Genomic DNA, 21,162 nt, shown 5'->3' with positions numbered 1-21,162 from the left:
TCAAGGGATCAATCCAAGAAGAAGATATAACAATTGTAAATATATATGCACCCAACATAGGAGCACCTCAATACATAAGGCAACTGCTAACAGCTATAAAAGAGGAAATTGACAGTAACACAATAATAGTCGGGGACTTTAACACCTCACACCAATGGACAGATCACACAAACAGAATTATTAATAAGGAAACATAAGCTTTAAATAACACAACAGACCAGACAGATTTAATTGATATTTATAGGACATTCCATCCAAAAACAGCAGATTACACTTTCTTCTCAAGTGTGCATGGAACATTCTCCAGAAGAGACCACATCTTGGATCACAAATCAGGCCTCAGTAAATTTAAGAAAGTTGAAATCATATCAAGCATCTCTTCTGACCACAATGCTATGTGATTAAAATTCAAGTACAGGGGAAAAAAACATAAAAAACACAAACACAGGGAGGCTAAACAATACGCTACTAAATAACCAAGAGATCACTGAAGAAATCAAAGAGGAAATTTAAAAATACCTAGAGACAAATGACAATGAAAACACGACAACCCAAAACCTATGGCATACTGCAAAAGCAGTTCTAAGAGGGAAGTTTATATAGCAATACAAGCCTACGTCAAGAAACAAGAAAAATTTCAAATAAACAATCTAACCTTACACCTAAAGGAACTAGAGAAATAAGAAGAAACAAAACCCAAAGTTAGCAGAAGGAGAGAAATCATAAAGATCAGAGCAGAAATAAATGAAATGGAAACAAAGAAGACAATAGCAAAGATCAATAAAATTAAAAGCTGGTTCTTTGAGAAGATAAACAAAATTGATAAACCATTAGCCAAACTCAAGAAAAAGAGGGAGAGGACTCAAATCAATAAAATTATAAATGAAAAAGGAGAAGCTACAACACATACCGCAGACATACAAATCATCCTAAGAGACTACTACAAGCAACTCTATACCAATAAAATGGACAACCTGGAAGAAATGGACAAAGGTATAAACTTCCAAGCCTGAACCAGGAAAAAAGAGAAAATATGAACAGACCAATAACAAGTAATGAAATTGAAACAGTGATTAAAAATCTTCCAACAAACAAAAGTCCAGGACCAGATGGCTTCACAGGTGAATTCTATCAAACATTTAGAGAGGAGCTAACACCCATCCTTCTCAAACTCTTCCAAAAAATTGCAGAGGAAGGAACACTCCCAAACTCATTCTATGAGGCCACCATCACCCTGATACCTAATCCAGACAAAGATAGTACAAAAAATGAAAATTACAAACCAATATCACAGATGAATATAGAGGCAAAAAGCCTCAACAAAATGCTAGCAAACCGAATCCAACAACACATTAAAAGGATCATACACCATGATCAAGTGGAATTTATCCCAGGGATGCAAGGATTTTTCAATATACACAAATCAATGTGATACACCATATTAACAAATTGAAGGAGAAAAACCATATGACCATCTCAATAGATGCAGAAAAAGCTTTTGACAAAATTCAACACCCATTTATGATAAAAACTCTCTAGAAGGTGGGCATAGAGGGAACCTACCTCAACATAATAAAGGCCATATACTACAAACCCACAGCAAACATCATTCTCAATGGTGAAAAACTGAAAGCATTTCCTCTAAGATCAGGAACGAGACAAGGATGTCCACTCTCACCACTATTATTCAACATAGTTTTGGAAGTCCTAGCCACGGCAATCAGAGAAGAAAAAGAAACCAAAAGAATATAAATTGGAAAAGAAGAAGTTAAACTGTCACTGTTTGCAGATGACATGATACTATACATAGAGAATCCTAAAAATGCCACCAGAAAACTACTAGAGCTAATCAAAGAATTTGGTAAAGTTGCAGGATACAAAATTAATGCACAGAAATCTCTTGCATTCCTATACACTAATGATGAAAAATCTGATAGACAAATTAAGGAAACACTCCCATTTACCACTGCAACAAAAAGAATAAAATACCTAGGAATAAACCTACCTAAGGAGACAAAAGACCTGTATGCAGAAAACTATAAAACACTGATGAAAGAAATTAAAGATGATAGAAACATGTGGAGAGATATACCATGTTCTTGGATTGGAAGAATCAATATTGTGAAAATGACTATACTACCCAAAGTAATCTACAGATTCAGTGCAATCCCTATCAAATTACCAATGGCATTTTTTACAAAACTAGAACAAAAAAATTTTAAAATTTGTATGGAGACACAAAGGACCCCGAATAGCCAAAGAATTCTTGAAGGATAAAAACAGAGCTGGAGGAATCAGACTCCATGACTTCAGACTACACTACAAAGCTACAGTCATCAAAACAATATAGTACTGGCACAAAAACAGAAATACAGATCAATGGAACAGGATAGAAAGCCCAGAGATAAACCCACACTCCTATGGTCAACTAATCTATGACAAAGGAGGCAAGGATATACAACTGAGAAAAGACAGTCTCTTCAATAAGTGGTGCTGGGAAAACTGGACAGCTAGATGTAAAAGAATGAAATCAGAACACTCCCTAACATCATAAACAAAAATAAACTTAAAATGGATTAGAGACCTAAATATAAGACTGGACACTATAAAACTCTTAGAGGAAAACATAGGAAGAACACTCTTTGACATAAATCACAGCAAGATCTTTTTTGATCCACCCCCTAGAACAATGGAAATAAAAACAAAAATAAACAAATGGGACCTAATGAAACTTAAAAGCTTTTGTAAATCAAAGGCAACTACAAACAAGACGAAAAGATAACCCTAAGAATGGGAGAAAATATTTGTAAACAAATCAATGGACAAAGGATTAATATCCAAAATATATAAACAGCCCATGCAGCTCAATATGAAAAAAACAAACAACCCAATCCAAAAATGGTCGGAAGACCTAAACAGACATTTCTCCAAAGAAGACATACAGATGGCCAACAGGTACATGAAAAGCTGCTCAAAATCACTAATTATTAGGGAAATGGAAATCAAAACTACAATGAGGTATTACCTCACACCAGTTAGAATGGGCATCATCAGAAAACCTACAAACAACAAATGTTGGAGAGGGTGTGGAGAAAAGGGAACTCCCTTGCACTGTTGGTGTGAATGTAAACTGATACAGCCACTATGGAGAACAGTATGGAGGTTCCTTAAAATACTACAAATAAAATTACCATATAACCCAGCACTCCCACTACTGGGCATATACCCAGACGAAACCATAATTCAAAAAGACACATGCACCCCAATGTTCATTGCAGCACTATTTACAATAGCCAGGTCATGGAAGCAACCTAAATGCCTATCAACAGACGAACAGATAAACAAGATGTGGTACATACATACAATGGAATATTACTCAGCCATAAAAAGGAATGAAACTGGGTCATTTGTAGAGACATGGATGGATACAGAGACTGTCATACAGAGTGAAGTAAGTCAAAAAGAGAAAAACAAATATCGTATATTAACGCATATATGTGGAACCTGGAAAATGGTACAGATGAACTGGTTTGCAGGGCAGAAATAGAGACACAGTTGTAGAGAACAAACATATGGACACCAAAGGGGGAAAGGGGGGGTGGGATGAATTAGGAGATTGGGATTGACATATATACACTAATATGTATAAAATGGGTAACTAATAAGAACCTGCTGTATTAAAAAAAATAAAATTCAAAAAAAGTTTTCCAATATGTATTCTGTTATCTTTCTAAATGTATTTTGCTTAATCTTTCCTGATATTTGTTCTAAATTGTACCAAAATAATTGGCATGAGGTCTGAATTATCATTCACAGATTGACAACTATCCAGTAGAAAACTCATCAAGAAGAAACAGGGGCTTCCTTGGTGGCACAGTGGTTGAGAGTCCGCCTGCCGATGCAGGGGACACTGGTTCGAGCCCCGGTCTGGGAAGATCCCACATGCCACGGAGCGGCTGGGCCTGTGAGCCATGGCCACCGAGCCTGCGCATCCGGAGCCTGTGCTCCGCAACAGGAGAGGCCACAACAGTGAGAGGCCCGCGTACCGAAAAAAAAAAAAAAGAAGAAACAGGCTTCACTGAGATTAGGAACTGTAGTCAGTAATCCTGGCTCAGGAACTTACAAGCAGTGAATCCGGACATTCGTCAACCTTTCTCTGTCATGAAGAACATAAGCAAGTAGAAGACATGCACTTATAAGGAAATCAGAGTTTAATTAGAAGAGATAACTACCAGCAAACAATTAAGACCTATAATTAGTAATGTAAGGATCCAATTCAGTGATGAAGAAGAAACAGGTGGGTTAAGAGTGAGGAGGACTCCATGTGGAAACCATTCCCTGGTTAAGCTGACAGAAATGAGCAGCAGAAATCAAGAGAACAAGCTTTCCAGGTAGGGAAATGTAAGAAGGTTTCACTGATGTTTTGGAGGTTCATGATGGGAGACTAAAGAAAGTGAAAATGTAAGGGCAAAACATGTCATTTGCTTTTAAATGACCACCTAAAGTGTAACAACTTCTGAGTATTTAATAGCGCAATTTTAAAGAATCCCAGCTGCCGTCCTTTTTAAAAAGAAATTTAATTGTCATAAAATACACATTCCATAAAATTTATCACCTTAACCATTTTTTATTTATTTTTTTTTTTGCGGTACGCAGGCCTCTCACTGTTGTGGCCTCTCCCGTGGCGGAGCACAGGCTCCGGACACACAGGCTCAGCGGCCATGGTTCACGGGCCCAGCCGCTCCGCGGCATGTGGGATCTTCCCGGACCGGGGCACGAACCCATGTCCCCTGCATTGGCAGGCGGACTCTCAACCACTGCGCCACCAGGGAAGCCCTACCTTAACCATTTTTAAGTGTACAGTTCAGTGGCATTAGATACATTCACACTGTCGTGCAATCAATCACCAAAACTTTTCCGCCTTGCAAAACGGAAAGTCTCTACCCATGAAACAACTCCCCATAGACTCCTCTCCCAGACCCCACCTTCCATTTCTATTAACCTGACTGCTCCAAATATCTCACAGAAGTGGAAGCACACAGTATTTCTCTTTGGTGACCAGCTTACTTCACTTAACCTAATGTCCTGTTGTCCTCCATGCACGTCATAGCTAATGTCAAAGCCTGTGTCCAAGTTCTACTACATCCTCACAGTAATTCCTTGGCCCTCACACACTGAATTGTCTCATCATTTTAAGCAGTTCCTCCAGAAAGCCTTAGGCTTTCTGAAGAGGCTGTAGACATGTCTTCTCTCTCGAACACCAATGACTGAAATCCACACCAAACGCACAATTTTTATGATACAACTATATGAAACAGAAATAATAAAATTAATGAACCAATCAGTGCCTTTTCTCTACACACTTTCAAATACCACCAAATATTCCCAAATCACTCCTCCACAAATTCATTCCAGCTGCTCCTAATAACCAGCAAACTGTTAAATTCCCTCTTTTCTGGTAGCCTCTACCTATTTTATATTCATTTCACACTTAATAATGTCTATCATATTATTTTCTAATGGACTCTTTTGCACATTTCCCAGCAAAATGCTAAGGTAGGGAAAGTATCACATACTTCTTAAAAAATAAACTTTGGAATGCTAACTATACAGTAAATATTCTATTAAGCTGTATCACAAATTTACTTTAATAAACCAAAAAGGAAAAAAATCAAAACCACCAGAAAATAGTAACAACTACTAGTTTTATTGTTGAACGTTTACATCTTATGAAAATAAGTACTGAGATGATCCAGGAGGCCTGTTAAAATCAGTAGCTCACAGGTAAAGACAATATTGTTCTGCAAGGTTAAGATTCTGATTAGATAAATTAAAAGGTTAACCACTATAAGGACAGAAGTAACGTATATATAGTAACATATCTTCCAAACAAGTAGAAGAGAAAAAGTGAAGAGAGAAAACAAGACAAAACCTCAATTCAAAAAAAGGCAAGAAAAGAGAAAGAAAAAGCACAGAAAGTACAAAGTACCAGATGGCAAAAAAAAAAAAAAAAAGGCCAAATCCATTTTTTCAACAATTATATTATGGAGAGCCCACTAAAAGCCAAATATCGTTTTAGGCACTAGGGATACAGCTGTACACAAAACACAGAAAAATGGCTGCTCTCATGAAACTTCTATCCTAGTGGGGTAAACAGTAATGAACCAGAAAAATGAATAAATCACATGGCACGTCATATCGTAATAAGTACAAGGGCAATGAGTACAACGGAAATATAAGGGAAGGCTATGTCAGGGAAGACCTCACTGAGAAGGTAATATTCAAAAAAAAAAAAAAAAAAAACAGGAGGGAGGTAAGGGATTAAACCAGGTGGACATTTTGACAAAGGAACTGCAAGTGTAAACATCCTGAGGTTAGGATGTGCCCGAGGCAACAACATAGAGCAAAGAGGGAGAGTAGCCAGAGATGAGATCAGAGGGAAAGCAAGGGCCAGGTCATACAGAACCTTGACGGCCACTCTGAAGAATCTGGCTTTTAATCTGAGTGAAATGGGTAGTCCATGGAGGATTTTTTGAGAGGAGGGAGATAATCTGATTTAAAAAAAAAAAAAGAATCACTTTACATGCGATGGAAAGACTGAAAAAAGAAAAAGCAGACTATTTTAGTGGCTACTGCAGAAATCCAGGTGAGAGATGGCTGTAATTTGAATAAGGGAAAGTGCTGAGAAGGGCTTGGGACTCTGCATAGATTCTGAAGGCCGAGTTCTTGCATCTGCTGATAGGTTACAGGTGTGGTGAGAAAGAAATGGGTCGAGGATGATGCCGAAGGTTTTACAGGCCTCAACAAATATCTCGGTAATGACAGTGAATATAAGTACAATCAGCCTGCCAGTCAAAAGGCAGAGACTGTCCTTTTGGTTTAAAAAAAAAAAAAAATTCCCCAACAATATGCTAGTTACAAAAGCATACATAAAGGGACTTCCCTGGTGGCACAGTGGTTAAGAATCCACCTATCAATGCAGGGGACACGGGTTCGAGCCCGGGTGCGGGAAGATCCCACATGCCGCGGAGCAACTAAGACCCGTGCGCCACAACTACTGAACCTGCGCTCTAGAGCCCGCGAGCCACAACTACTGAGCCCGCGTGCCGCAACTACTGAAGCCCGCGCGCCTAGAGCCCGTGCTCCGCAACAAGAGAAGCCGCTGCAATGAGAAGCCCGCGCACCGCAAAGAGTAGCCCCCGCTCGCAGCAACTAGAGAAAGCCCGCGCGCAGCAACAAAGACCCAACGCAGCCAGAAAAAAAAAGAAAAAAATTATTTACATATTTACCAAAAAACCCCTAAAAAGATGAAAACAGTTGAACCAAGTATCAAATGACAGTGGCCATGGATATATTAACTTCACACAAAAGAGAAGTCTGTTCTCACCCACAACCTAGAATAGTCCCCGGTTGGTAGTGAGTAATATGTAAAACCTGTAAACGTTCTCCACCTACTTAACCTTATTTCTCCTGCATCACAAACGTTAAAGGATTTGGATGGTCAGGGTTGTTTCTCTAACCTGACACCAAGTCGTTGGTCGCCTGTGCCAGTTTCACCTCTTGCAGAGTGACAAGTCAGTATGACTTTTCTGTGAAGTTCAGTGCGGGGCCACCACTCCCGCTCGCCCGCCACGGGCTCCGGCCCGGGACCCCACTCGCCCCCACGAACGCCTCCTTTGCACCCGGCGCAGCTGGGTTCGCTCAAAGCCCCAGGAAGCAGGCAACGCCCGGCCACTTGGGAAGTTTCTAAAGGGAAAACAGACCGAGAGCCTCGCAGGCGTGCACCGGTCACGAGCCAGCCAAGAACGCACGGCTCCCTCCGCTCCCCAGACCCCGAAGAAGCTCACCTATCCGCGGTCCGCCAGGGTGGGCTGAGCTGCTGCCCCCACCTCGCGTCTTGCCCCAGAGCAGCTTCCGGCTGTGGACGGAAGTGCTCCTTTAGGAAGACAGGAAGTCCCGCCTCCTCGGGAAGGAGCGGCGGCAGCTGGAGCTCAGCGGTGATTATCAGCGAGCGTCTGGGGAGCCGAAGGTGTGGTCAGACCGCCCAAACCCAGCGGAGCTCGCCGCTCCTGTGCTGCTCCAGCGAGTCCCCGGAACCCGGGATGACAGAACGACGCATGGGACGCGCAAGTTCCAGTTTACTTGTTATCACGGAAGCGAGTTACAAGTCCTGTATGAGATTCAGTTCCACGTTCATTGACAATCTACCACGGAGGAAGCCTGTGGTGGTCACAGAGAAGAGTGTAGGTAGGGTTGATTCCACAAAAACTAGGGGAAGAAAATTAACTCGATGAATCGCAAAGCAGGATGAAAGTAAATGCATTAATAGAAAAAGCAAATTCCGTAAGCATGTTAATTTCTAGGAGTTTTCTCGTATCTCAAGAGTTGTGAGGATGAAATGGGATGATGCATAAATAAACGTTTAGCCGTGGAGCCTGGTACATGATTAAAGCATATAATACCCATAGTATTGTTATCGTTGGTGAAAATAAAAGAGGCCTTTAACCCAACCAAAGGGAAATTAAATAACACTTCAGGGAGGTAGCCTTCAAGCTGAATGTTAAATTTAAGAATTTCAGCACATAGAGATACCCATTATGAAGCTGTAAAAACTGCTTTTGTTGATTAATGAAACGGCATAGGCTAAAAAAACTTGTTCCAGAAAACAAACTTTCAGAAGCTTTATTGTTTGAAATCATATGAGTAATAATGGAATATCCCAAGTCTGCCTGGCAGAGCTGAGTCCTGGGGATCATTTTGACACTTTGCCAGCCCAGGCATAGTGCTTCAAATAAGAAATTTTCAGATATAACATTCCACATTTATTTTAACTTTATGGTTTTCAACGCTACATGACCTTGGAGTCGGCTTCACAACTCAGGCCTGAGCCTGCTTAATTCTTATCTATTAATACACTCCACCGAATCCTATGCTATGTCTGCCTCTTCCTTTTTGTTTTTTTTTTCTTCCAGTTAGACTCCCCCAGTTCCTTTGGTGGGTGGTTTTCCTTGTTTCAGCAACTTAATAAATTTTGTTAGACTACAGGTTTGACTCAGATGGCTTTATCAGATGGGATTTATCACTATTTATTTTGATCAAGCCTCCTGTACTCATGAAGGTTGGAGGACAACTTTGGCCCCAACTTAGACAAAAACTGAAGCAGAATAAAGGTAGGTTATTTACTGACATTCAGCTGTGTCCTGAGAAGAGCTGTGCACTTTCTAACTGGAGAGTTTTAAATTATCTTTCGGCAGAGAACGGCCACACTTCTTGAAGATTATTGGCATCCACCAAATTCAGACCAGCCCCACAACAGATATAGGAAGCATGCACCTTCCTTTTCTTTGTAAAATATTTTCCTGTCTCCACTGAGTTGTGACAGTACTTGCCTGGTTTTGCCTAGAGTGAAAGAATGATCCCTCTCTGCCTTCTGTCCTTTCCTCGAGACATTGTACTGCTGCCTCAACCATGTTATCTCCTTGAAGTGCTTTCTCTGCTAAAGTTTTTCCCTAAAAGAGATCTATACACCCTGTCTCTCATTCCTCACCCTCCTCTCACTTTAATGTTTTTCAGCCTGGCCTTCTGGCTTCTGTCTTCCCTCCAGTTCTTCCACAATTATCTTTCAAATATCACCACTGACTTCAGATCACCAAGGTGGTTTCTTAGTCCTCATATCCCTTGATTTCTCAATAGCATAGGTCGATAGGGTTACTTATCCCCCTTTGTTGTAAAGATCATATTTAAAGCACTGTCTCAAAAAAGTGCAAACTTAAAATATCAAGTATTTGTAATGCAATTCATTTTAAGTCTCGTCTTTCATGCATCAGGTAAATAAGAGCCAGCTCTGCAGCAAACACTATTTTTAGGCACTGGAGACCTAGCAGAGAAAAAGAGATGCAATGTTCCAGTTCTGGATAAATGTGTATCTTAATGGTATGAGACAGATGATATATAAATAAAATGAATAAGATAATTTCAGATTATGTGAGGTGCACTAAAGGAAACAGATGGTTCTGTGATATGTTACAAACTGAAAGTAGGAAGTAAGGGGAGGATAACTTTCAAGGTGACATTTGAACTGACAGCTGCAAGATAAGAAGGATCAAGCAATGTAAAAAAAAGAAAAAAGAACTGGAGGAAGATCTTTCTAGTTCTATAGGTAAACAGGAGTGGGAAGCAGGGCTGAGGGAGGATTAAGAGGGTCACTTATGGTGAATTCCCTGGCGGTCTGTGGTTAGGACTTGGTGCTTTCACTGCCAAGGGGCCTGGGTTCCATCCCTGGTTGGTGAGCTAAGATCAGCAAGACGAGTGGCCAAAAAAAAAAAAAAAAAAAAAAAAAAAGAGGGGTCACTTATGAGCTATTGTAGTCATTTCATCTGGGGCACAAAAGGAAATAGTGGCTTAAACCAGAGAGGTTGGAGCAAAACTGGAAGACTGTGGGGTCACCGCTGCTGAGAAGTCAAGCTAGATGAGAAGACAAAACTATTCGCTAGATTTCACAAAATAAATGTCAGTGTCGCTGACAAGAGAAGTTTTGGTAGAGTAGCAGCCTCAGAAGCCACACTACAGTGAGCTGAAGTGGAAAGGAGGTTGAGGGAGCACAACTAAATGACTCTTCAAAGAAGAGACCTTCTAATTGCCATACTGATTGAACACTTTTCAGTCAATATCCTATTGGGTATCTCTACTGCATTATACTTGAATGGTTCACTCCTTGAAACCACATGCTTTCTTTCCAGTGATTATTTTTTGGTTTTGTTTTTCTTTTCATTTCTTTTTCTTTTCTTTGTTGTGGTCGTTTTCATTGACCGGGAGTTAAAAAATAACTTTGGAAATCTGATGACATCTATCCACATACATGCAAATTTCACATATAATTTCAGGGAGTTAATTAACCTTTGAAGGCAGTTAATGGGCCCCAGAGAAGTCCATGGATCACAGATTAAGAACCTCCTGTCTTTTTAATTAGCTGGTCTCTTCCTTCGTGGTTTCCTTATTCCTTTAATTGTTCCCTCCTTGATAACTGCTCTTCTTGGGCTACATCCTCTCTCAGTGACTACATCTACTTTCTTAATTTTTGTCACGGGGACCATGACACCTATTTTACTTTTTTAAAAAAATTTGTTTTATTGAAGTAAGGTTGATTTACAATGTTACATTAATTTCTGCTGTACAGCAAAGTGATTCAGTTATACATATGCATACATTCTTTTTCATATTCTTTTCCATTATGGTTTATCACAGGATATTTAATATAGTTCCCTGTGCTGTAGGACCTTATTGTTTATCCATTCTCTTTTTAAAAAAATATATTTATTCATTTATTTATTTATTTTTGGCTGTGTTGGGTCTTCATTGCTGCACGTGGGGTTTTCTTTAGTTGCAGCAAGTGGGGGCTACTCTTCGTTGCGGTGCGCGGGTCTTTCACTGTGGTGGCTTCTCTTGCTGCAGAGCACAAGGGCTCTAGGTGCGTGGGCTTCAGTAGCTGTGGCACGCAGGCTCAGTAGTTGTGGCTCATGGGCTCTAGAGCACAGGCTCTGTAGTTGTGGCGCACAGGCTTAGTTGCTCTGTGGCATGTGGGATCTTCCTGGAGCAGGGATCAAACCCGTGTCCCCCGCATTGGCAGGTGGATTCTTAACCACTATGCCACCAGGGAAATCCTGTTTATCCATTCCGTGTATAATAGTTTGCATGTGCTAATCCCAGACTCCCAATCCAGTCCTCCCCGATCCCCCGCCTTTGGCAACCACAAGTCTGTTCTCTATGTCTGTGAATCTGTTTTGTAGAAAAGTTCATTTGTGTCATTTTATATTCCACATATAAGTGATATCATATGGTATTTGTCTTTCTCTTTCTGACTTACTTCACTTAGTATGATAGTCTCTAGGTCCATTCATGTTGCTGCAAATCCATGTTTCATTCTTTTTATGGCTGAGTAGTATTCCATTGTGTATACATACCATATCTTCTTTGTTCATTCATCTGTCAATTGATGCTTAGGTTGCTTCCATGTCTTTGCTATTGTAAATAGTGCTGCTATGAGCATTGGGTGCATGTATCTTTTTTGTTTTGGGTTTTTTTGGCTGCACTGCATGGCTTATGGGATCTTAGTTCCCTGGGCCAAGGCAGTGAAAGTGCTGAGTCTTAACCACTGTTTGCCAGGGAATTCCCAACTATTTTTAGTTTTTTGAGGAACCTCCATACTGTTCTCCATATTGGCTGCACCAATTTACATTCCCACCAACAATGCAGGAGGGTTCCCCTTTCTCCACACCCCCTCCAGCATTTGTTATTTGTAGACTTTAATGATGGCCATCCTGACTGGTGTGAGGTGGTACCTGACTGTAGTTTTGATTTGCATTTCTCTAATAATTAGAGATGTTGAACATCTTTTCATGTGCCTGCTGGCCATCTCTGTGCACGATGCCTACTTTAGTACACAAGCCCTTTGGAGTTGTAGGGTAACGTAAAAGAAAATCAAGATCAGTTAAACCCATTCAATTTCTGGAGATTTATTTGATTTCACAGTGTTTTACTGGACACCACAGGAGTTGAGGCTATGAATAATTGTTCATAAGGACATCCTGAAAAACATTTATATAAGAAAAAAAATCAAAAGCTAATTCTTTTATTGTAACATTTTACAGTCTTCTTCCTATCTGTCCTCCTCACAGCTCCATCCCAAGGAGGAGTCAGCCTTCCACGGGGGACTTCACAGTGGCAGAGGTTTATCATACCAAGTTCTCTCCAGCCTGCTTCTAAGGAACTTTTGGTACCTTCTGATGTGCAACTTTTAATCTTGGCATGTGGTTGTGAAGGTTAATTTTATGTGTCAACTTGGCTAGGCCATTGTACCCAGAGACTTGGTCAACACCAGTCTCAGTGTTGCTGTGAAGGTATGTTTTAGATGAGATCAACATTTAAATCAGCAGACTTTGAGTCAAGCAGATTGCCCTCCATTATGTGGGTGAGCCTCACCCAACTGGCTGAAGGTCTTAAGTGACACAGACTAAGACCCCCGAGGAGGAGAGAATTCTGTTTTTCCTAAAACACATGGCCATGCAACATGGGGATAATATCAAAAAGGTTCTTTTCATGAAGTAGAAGTGCGGGATGACTGTTAGGAAGATAAACAACAACAGCGGCCATAGATTCCATTCCATATCCCCTCAGATCTCTCCAGTGACACTACTTACAGATTGTGGTTTGTCTTATTTTGTTTTAAGGTGTTCTCTGTTTTTTCTGTTCCCTCTGAGTTTTTCTGTATTTTTCTTGTTTCATTTTGGTTTTCTTTTTTTTTTTACCTTGGTCTTTCTCTGTCATACTGCAGGTATTCTATAAATGTGTGGGAGTTTCTGGTTGTCCATTTGTGTTTCAGACAGAATGAGGCATGAGAAATCCTAAATGGGAGCTAATGGGAGCTCAGCTTATGCAAGCAGGGCTGGCTGGCTGGCTGGTAAGTTTCAGTGTCATGTGATTGGGAAGGGAGCAGCCATGATGCTCCAGGAAGGCTCCCTGATGCCAGAACAGAAGAATGTAGCTCTTTGACACCAATACCTTTCCTATTTGCTCAAATTCTTCCCAGAAACTCACTTCTACTTCTCTAAAAAGATGTCTTACTCTTCTGCTTGAGGATAAAATATCTGGCAGTGATGATTTAGTTTGCCCATTGGGGTGTAAGAAAGAGGTAGCGTGGGGAGATGTACACTTCCATTTACAGACTATCAATTAATTTCTGTTTTCATCCACATTTATCTCTCCAGTCCTCTTTGTTGACAAGTAGAGAGCTGTTCCAGTTCGTTTCCTATTACCACAAACTTACGGGCTTAAACAACATATATTTATTATATAGAGTTCTGTAGAAGTCCAACACTTCTCAAGGTATCAGCAGGGCTGTGTTCCCTTCTGGAGACTCCCGGGCAGAATCCGTTTCCTTGTCTTTGTAGTTTCCAGAAGCCACCTGCATTCTGTGGCTTGTGGCCCCCTTCCTCCATGTTTAAAGGCAGAAACGGTGGGTTGAGTCCTTCTCATCACACCACTCTGACTTTGGTTCCAATGTCACGTCTCATTCTGACTCTCCCCTTCTGCCTCCTTCTTCTCCTTTGAGGAAGCTTGTAGTTACAGGTGGGTCCACCTGGATAATGCAGGATAATCTCCCTATTCTGAGATCATCAATGAGCAACCATAATTTCTCTTCACCCTTAATTCCCCTTTCCCATGTAATCTAATCTGTTCACCAGCTCCGAGGATGAGGACGTGGGCATTGCTGGGGCTCCATTATTCTGCCAAGTACTTTCAGTTCTCCTGAGCCTGCTGGGTCCCGTTTCAGCCACAGCCCCTTCTCTACATAGCCTTAGCTCTGGCCATATCCCCACTGCTTACATCAATCAGTAGTCTTTCTGCTTTCTGTAGTCCAGACATTTTTTGGAATTTCTCATCCACTAACAAAGCCCTTCCAATTCTCAAGGTTATTTTGATATTTTAGCCTTTTTATTCTTTTTCTTTCCTTTTAGTATTCTCTCAAGAGGGAGAAAAGACAAACACGTACTCAGTCCAGCATCTTGAAAGGACGAATGTTCTTTTTTCACTCCCTTCTTGCAGGGCTAGCAGAAAATTTAATCTCAGTCAGTGTTAGGGCCTCCTTACCTCTCAACTGCAGGCATCAGACTCCATTGGCAGGTTTATTATTGAAGCCAACAGTGATCCCTCAAAGCCTGGCACTTTTCTCCTTCCCTGTCCCAGGAAGAGAACGGGAAGGTTACTGTCTAGTCCATCCTCCATGAAGTCTTGCTCACCTCCTACAGTACTACCAACAGCCATGGGAACTTCTGGCTTTTGTTCCTTCCCAGGAATCTCTCCTCTTTCCTCTGTTCTGTTTGCCCTTAAAGTCACTGCTCCTTTTCTCTGTGTCTCCCTTCCAGTACACCTAGCCTGATCTCTTCAACAGGCTCAGGTTGTAGGAAAATTAATTCAGAAAGGAAGTGTTTTACAAGAGCCTTCTTTTAGCTTTATCATCATAATACTTCCCTGAGGCAAGAAAGTACAAAATGGACTGGGTACCTTTCTGTAACTAAAGATGGAAAAAACAGAGGGAAAAGAACACGAATATCTAAAAATTATCTTGCTACTATATATAGTACGTATAGTATACAGATAGTTTTGCTGCATTAAGTCACTGAACTGTGACTTAATCAATTCATATTGATGAACATTTGTTACTTTTTTTCTATTACAAATAATGCTGCAGGGACTTCCTGGTGGTTCAGTGGAGATCCCACATGCCTCCCGGCCAAAAAACCAAAACATGAAACAAAAGCAATATTGTAACAAATTCAATAAAGATTTTAAAAATGGTCCACATCAAAAAAAAATCTTAGAAAAAAACAAATACTGCTGCAATGAATATACTTTTATGTACATTTCTGTACAACTAAGGGAGTATATCTTAAGAATATACTCCCTCTTCAAAATGTAAAACAAAGGTACCATATGACTCATCTAGGTATTTAACTTTCTTAGTTGGCTTGGGCTGCTGTAATAAAATACCACAAATCAAGTGGTTTATACAACAGAAATTTATTTGCTTACAGTACTGGAGGCTGGAAGTCCAAGATTAAGGTGCCAGCTGACTGGATTCCTGGTGAGGGCTGTCTTCCTGGTTTGCAAGTGGCCACCTTCTTACTGTGTCCTCACATGGTGTAAAGAGAGAAAAGGGCTCTCTTGGGTCTTTTTTTTTTTTTTGGCCGCATGGCACGTGGGATCCTAATCCCCCAACCAGGGATTGAACCTGTGCCCCTGCATTGGAAGCACAGAGTCTCAACCACTGGACCTCCAGGGAAGTTCCCTTGGGTCTCTTCTTGTAAGGAAATCAGATTCCCACCTTTATGACCTCATTTAACCTTAATTACTTCCATAAAGATCCATCTCCAAATACAGAGATACTGGAGGTTGAGGCGTCAACATATAAATTTTGGAGGGACACAAACATTCAGTCCATAATATTACCCAAGACAAATGAAAATATATAGCCACAGAAAAACCTGGACACAAATGTTCATAGCAGCATTATTCATAAAAGCCAAAAAGTAGGAACAATCCAAATGTCCATCAACCAATGAATGGATAAACAAAATGTGGTATTTTCATATACTGGACTATTATTCAGACTTAAAAATTATTGAAGTTATGATATAAGTAGTATGGATGAACCTTGAAAACATTATGCTAAGTGAAAGAAGCCAGTCACAAAAGACCACGTAGTATATGATTCCACTTATATGAAACAACCAGAATAGGCAAGTCTATAAATACAGAGAGTAGATTAGTGACTGTCTCGGGTGGGGGTTAGGGGTGGAGTGGGGGCAATGGGAGTGAGTGCTAATAGTGATGGTGGTTTCTTTCAGGGGATGCAAAAATGTTATCAAATTAGATTGTGGTGATGATTGCATAACCCCATGAATATACTAAAACCCACTGAATTGTATCCTTTAAAAGAATTATGTGGTGTGTGAGCCAATAAAGCTGTTTCTAAAAAATTATATATAAGTATAAATATATATACATGTATATGTGTGTATATATAAGATGAGAAGCAGATTACAGGGAGCTTTGACTGTGAAGCTAAAGTGTTTGTCCTAAAAGGAAACGATTTATGAATAGAGGCATAAAGTGAAAGCAAATTCATTAAGATTAGTTTGGCAGTTCTGTGCAACATGGGCTGAAGGAAGAGAAGGGATTCCAGTAAAACAAGTTAGGTGACATTAATTATCCATATATGCTATGATGATACTCCAAGGCAGGAGGAAATGATTGGTTTGATCTTTTGTTTGTTGCAGCAGTTACTAGCTAAATGATACTCCTGTCTGAGCCATGATGTAACACAGTAAACTGCAATAAATTCTCCCAACAACTTCCTCATTAAAGCGATAGTCATGGGACTTCCCTGGTGGCCCAGTGGTGAAGACTCAGTGCCTCCAACGCAGGGGGCGCAGGTTCGATCCCTGGTTGGGGAACTAAGATCCCACAGGCCACGCAGTGTGGCCAAAAAAAATAAAATGAATAAATTAACAGTCATAGGTGACTTGTGGTCTCAATAAATTGAAAATTTCTCCCAATATTAATAACATTCTTTTGCTGAATCCTCTCCTGGTTTCCTCGGAACTACCAGGAAGTATATTCAACATTCTTCTAAGCCTTATAATAGTGTCTAAAATTATATATTTTATATCTTTAGTGCTAAGTCATTTAGTGAATGCTGTCATTTTATTTTTGTTCTTCTTCGATCCAGAGCTTTACAAACTTAAATTGGCCAGGTTTCAGGATTCAATATATTGAACTTAAAAAAAATTATGCTTTCGTGTCTGTTATCAAACCACAAATGCATTTTCATAAACCATATTAGAAAATCTATTAGTTTGCCTCTTAGGATAGCTACTTTGTTTTGTTTCAAAGGGCTTATCATTATTTGTTTCAATAACCTTCTGCTTCATTTTCAGTTTCCTTTAGTTTAATTGACTTTTTGACTTTATCTGTCAACTTTAATAAATCATTTCTTTCTTGTAAAATATGGACAGCTGTTAGAATATAATTTACTAAAGCTAAATCTTTTTAAATTTTTTACTTTTCAAATATTTAACTATTCTCATTTTGCAATTTCTATTATGTGACTTTACAAGTTTAGGTAAGATTTACAAATTACTTTTGTAGCTTACCATTAGTACTGCTTTGCCCATTGAGGTCTAAATAGCTTCCATTATCCACTATACCAATTTTCAATTCTTCAGATATATTTTTCTTTCTGTACAGTAACAAATATAATTCAAAGAAAATAAATGGGTCATCCTCCTAAAGCATAGAGTGCTTTATAAACAACGTGCATGACAAGGCAGGTAGTGCTGCAGATGTTTCCCAGATATCTCTATGACAAGATGCCCATTAAACATTCTACACAATTAACTTTAACTAATGGGTTAATATGGAAATTTGTATTAGATTTTTGCTTACTGCACATACTATTATAATCTTTACCAAGAGTATAGTAAAATTATGCCATACAACTGTAAGGTCCAATATAGTCAATCACATAAAAGCTGAGGTTGCATTATTACAAGATTTAATGAGATAACCAAGTAAGTGTGCAGTTAGCCAACTGGAGGTGGTGGGAGGTTGAGAAGCCAAATGCCAATTGTATTCTGAGTTCATATTATTGTAGGGTTCATTATCACGAGTCCTTTTCTGTATTCCAGCCACCAAATATCAGCCCTGCATGTATGGCAATAAAGGCTGTTCTAAGTGCCACAGTGAAAATGAAAAGGAAGTGAGAAGGGAAAGTAAGGGAGAGATAAGAGATATCTCAAAGGACAAGTCTATAGGACTTAGGACTGGATAGGAGGCAAGGGTAAGAAATAAAGACACTCCTGGATCACTTTAAGAATGACAATGGTGATAGAAGAGGCGGGGGTAGAAGTGGTTTCATTCCATTATTTGGCTTGGTAAAGGGACAGGGAGGGAGGTATAAGTTGGTTTTAAATATGATTTAAAGCTGATAACAGAAAACTCAGATGAACAGTTAAAATACAGGACTTCAATATGAGGAGGTCAGGGTTTTGATACAATGGTAATTATGGACAAAACTGAAAGTAAACAGTCTAAGAATGCTTTCAGAAGGGAAAACATTGAGTAAGAATCATTAGGGAAAGAATTAGAGGGAGAAGAACCACATTAACATAAAAGCTAACATTTGAAGTTTATGATATCTTTTCACATACATCATATTTAATGGAACCCTTGAGAGGTGGGAGATTAGTTTCAAGTAGATTTATTCATTCACAAGTATTTATTAAGTGCTACTGAGAAGAGGAGGGTAAATCACAGTCCTTGCCCTTAATGAGTTTCTAATCCAATGGGAGAAGCAGACATGTAAACAAGAAATTAGGGGCCCTGATTCCAGCACTAACAATACTGTTTAATAATTGGCTACTTACTTCCCAGTCTCCATTACAAAAAAATCACATAAGGCTAAGAGATAGTGTCTATCACTCTTCTATCTCCAAAGCCTAGCAAAGGATTTAGCTTATAGGCACTCAAGAAGTATTCTAAATGAAATGAATGAAAAACAGAATAGTGTCTCAGCAATGACGAACGTTATTTTCTGGCAGAGTATAACGTGTGTGGGGAGAGTAAAATATTAGGAAATATGGTTGAAGTCGTTTGGAGATCAGATTTTGGAAAGCCTTATATACTCTGCCAAGGAATTTACAGGTGGCAGTATTGAGGATTCAGAGAATTTAAAACATGGGAATGACATAATCAGATTTGTGCTTTGGAAAGACAACTTTGGTTGGAGTGTGAAGGATAGACTGGAGTGGGTAGAGATTATAGGAAGGAAGCTGTTTAGTACATTACAATAGACCAGTGCTTTCTAAACTTTTAAACATATTTAAGTGTGCATTTAGAATGGGAGGCCAACAGTACAGAAGAGCAAAGTGCTCTGACCTGTATTCAAGGTCCTGGCTCTGCTCAGTAAATGCTTGAAGAAAAAACATAAAACAGTGGTACCTAATAGGTCCTTCACAAATATACATTTTCTTCCCTCTTTCCTTCCTCTCAGTGCTGATTAAAACGGAGCCAATGGATAAATCTTGAGGATATAAGGCAGGGAATAAAATAAGGCCCTCAAGAGGCAGAAAGAGGGAATCAAAAACAGGAGAGCTTGTTTGGTCTAGGGCAGGAGGACAAACAACTTTTCTTGAGATGAAAGGCAGACCTAAAGAAGCATAGGGGAGGAAGGTTAGAAGAATTTACATTTAACAGGAGAAGAATGGAGGAGGAGGGAATGCTAGATTGACAAATCTCATTTATTTTTAATTTTTTTGTAAATTTATTTATTTTTGGCTGTGTTGGGTCTTCGTTGCTGCGCACGGGCTTTCTCTAGTTGCGGCGAGCGGGGGCTACTCTTCGTTGCGGTGCGCAGGCTTCTCATTGCAGTGGCTTCTCTTGTTGCGGAGCACGGGCTCTAAGCGCGCGGGCTTCAGTAGCTGTGACACACGGGCTTAGCTTCTCCGCAGCATGTGGGATCTTCCAGGATCAGGGATTGAACCCGTGTCCCCTGCATTGGCAGGTGGATTCTCAACTGCGCCACCAGGGAAGTCCCTAGATTGACACATTTTAAACCTCCATCAGGATTAGATGAAAAATAAAAGGGCTACTGAGGTTTTAATACATTAATTTGCAATGGCTATAGCAGTTGTGAAAACGTTCCCCAGCAGCACTTAGCAACGTGGGAGGAGCAAAGCACGTGGACCGTTGGATTCACGCAAGATTGGGAACTTGCAGGATGAGAGGAGCCTAAGGAAAGGAGGAAAGTGATCCGAGAAAGCTCTTGAAAGGCTCCCTGAAGTGAACGACTATAGGTTATAGGTTAAGAAGAGAAGGAAGTCAAGTAAGGAAGTTGACAGTGGAATAAGAGAAGAGCTGATGTACTTAAAATCTTGCTGAGGTCTGAAAGTCATTTATAGCAACATAACTAGCCTTCATTCTTTTGATTTTGCCAACAAAGAAAATCAATTTGATTTTCTTCTGTATTAACCATCATGACTATGGTTCAAGTGAAAAGAATAGATTTTTGATGATTTAATACATAACTCTTTTTATAAGTCCCCAATTCAATGCCAAGCATTTCTGTCACTGAAAGGCAAGATAAAAATGACAAAAGAGGACTTCCCTGGTGGCACAGTGGATAAGAATCTGCCTGCCAATGCAGGGAACATGGGTTCAATCCCTGGTCCAGGAAGATCCCACATGCCATCGAGCAACTAAGCCTGTGTGCCACAACTACTGAGCCTGCGCTCTAGAGCCTGCGAGCCACAACTACTGAGCCCACGTGCCACAACTACTGAAGCCCACGTGTGCCTGGAGCCAGAGGCCACTGCAATGAGAAGCCCGCATACTGCAACAAAGAGTAGCCCCCACTCGCCACAACTAGAGAAAGCCCGCGTGCAGCAACAAAGACCCAACATAGCCAAAAATAAATTTAAAAAATAAAAAAAAAGCGAAAAGAATAATGAGTAGCACCAGGCCAAAATTAATTTGATTAGCTAAGAAATAATCTACTTAAGCAATCATTATACTTATAGGTAAATAACTTCATTTCTGTCTATATAG

General features: G+C 40.0%; 1 protein-coding gene across 2 annotated transcripts in view; it reads right to left on the bottom strand.

The window, feature by feature from the left end:
- TBCE (tubulin folding cofactor E) overlaps positions 1–7,978 on the bottom strand; it is a 109,794-nt gene extending 101,816 nt beyond the window's left edge. Inside the window, exon 1 of one of the 2 annotated variants that reach the window (XM_004271548.4) lies at positions 7,848–7,978. The gene's annotated coding sequence lies outside the window, so the exon portion shown is untranslated. Of the gene's footprint in view, positions 1–7,520; positions 7,688–7,847 lie in introns of those variants that run through there. The other variant, XM_033431265.2, reaches the window with a different exon arrangement.
- Positions 7,979–21,162: the final 13,184 nt, after the last annotated feature.

This window comes from Orcinus orca, chromosome 14 (assembly GCF_937001465.1).
Source record: "Orcinus orca chromosome 14, mOrcOrc1.1, whole genome shotgun sequence".
NCBI classification, from domain to species: Eukaryota; Metazoa; Chordata; class Mammalia; order Artiodactyla; family Delphinidae; genus Orcinus; species Orcinus orca.
This window is presented reverse-complemented; position numbering and strand designations above follow the sequence as displayed.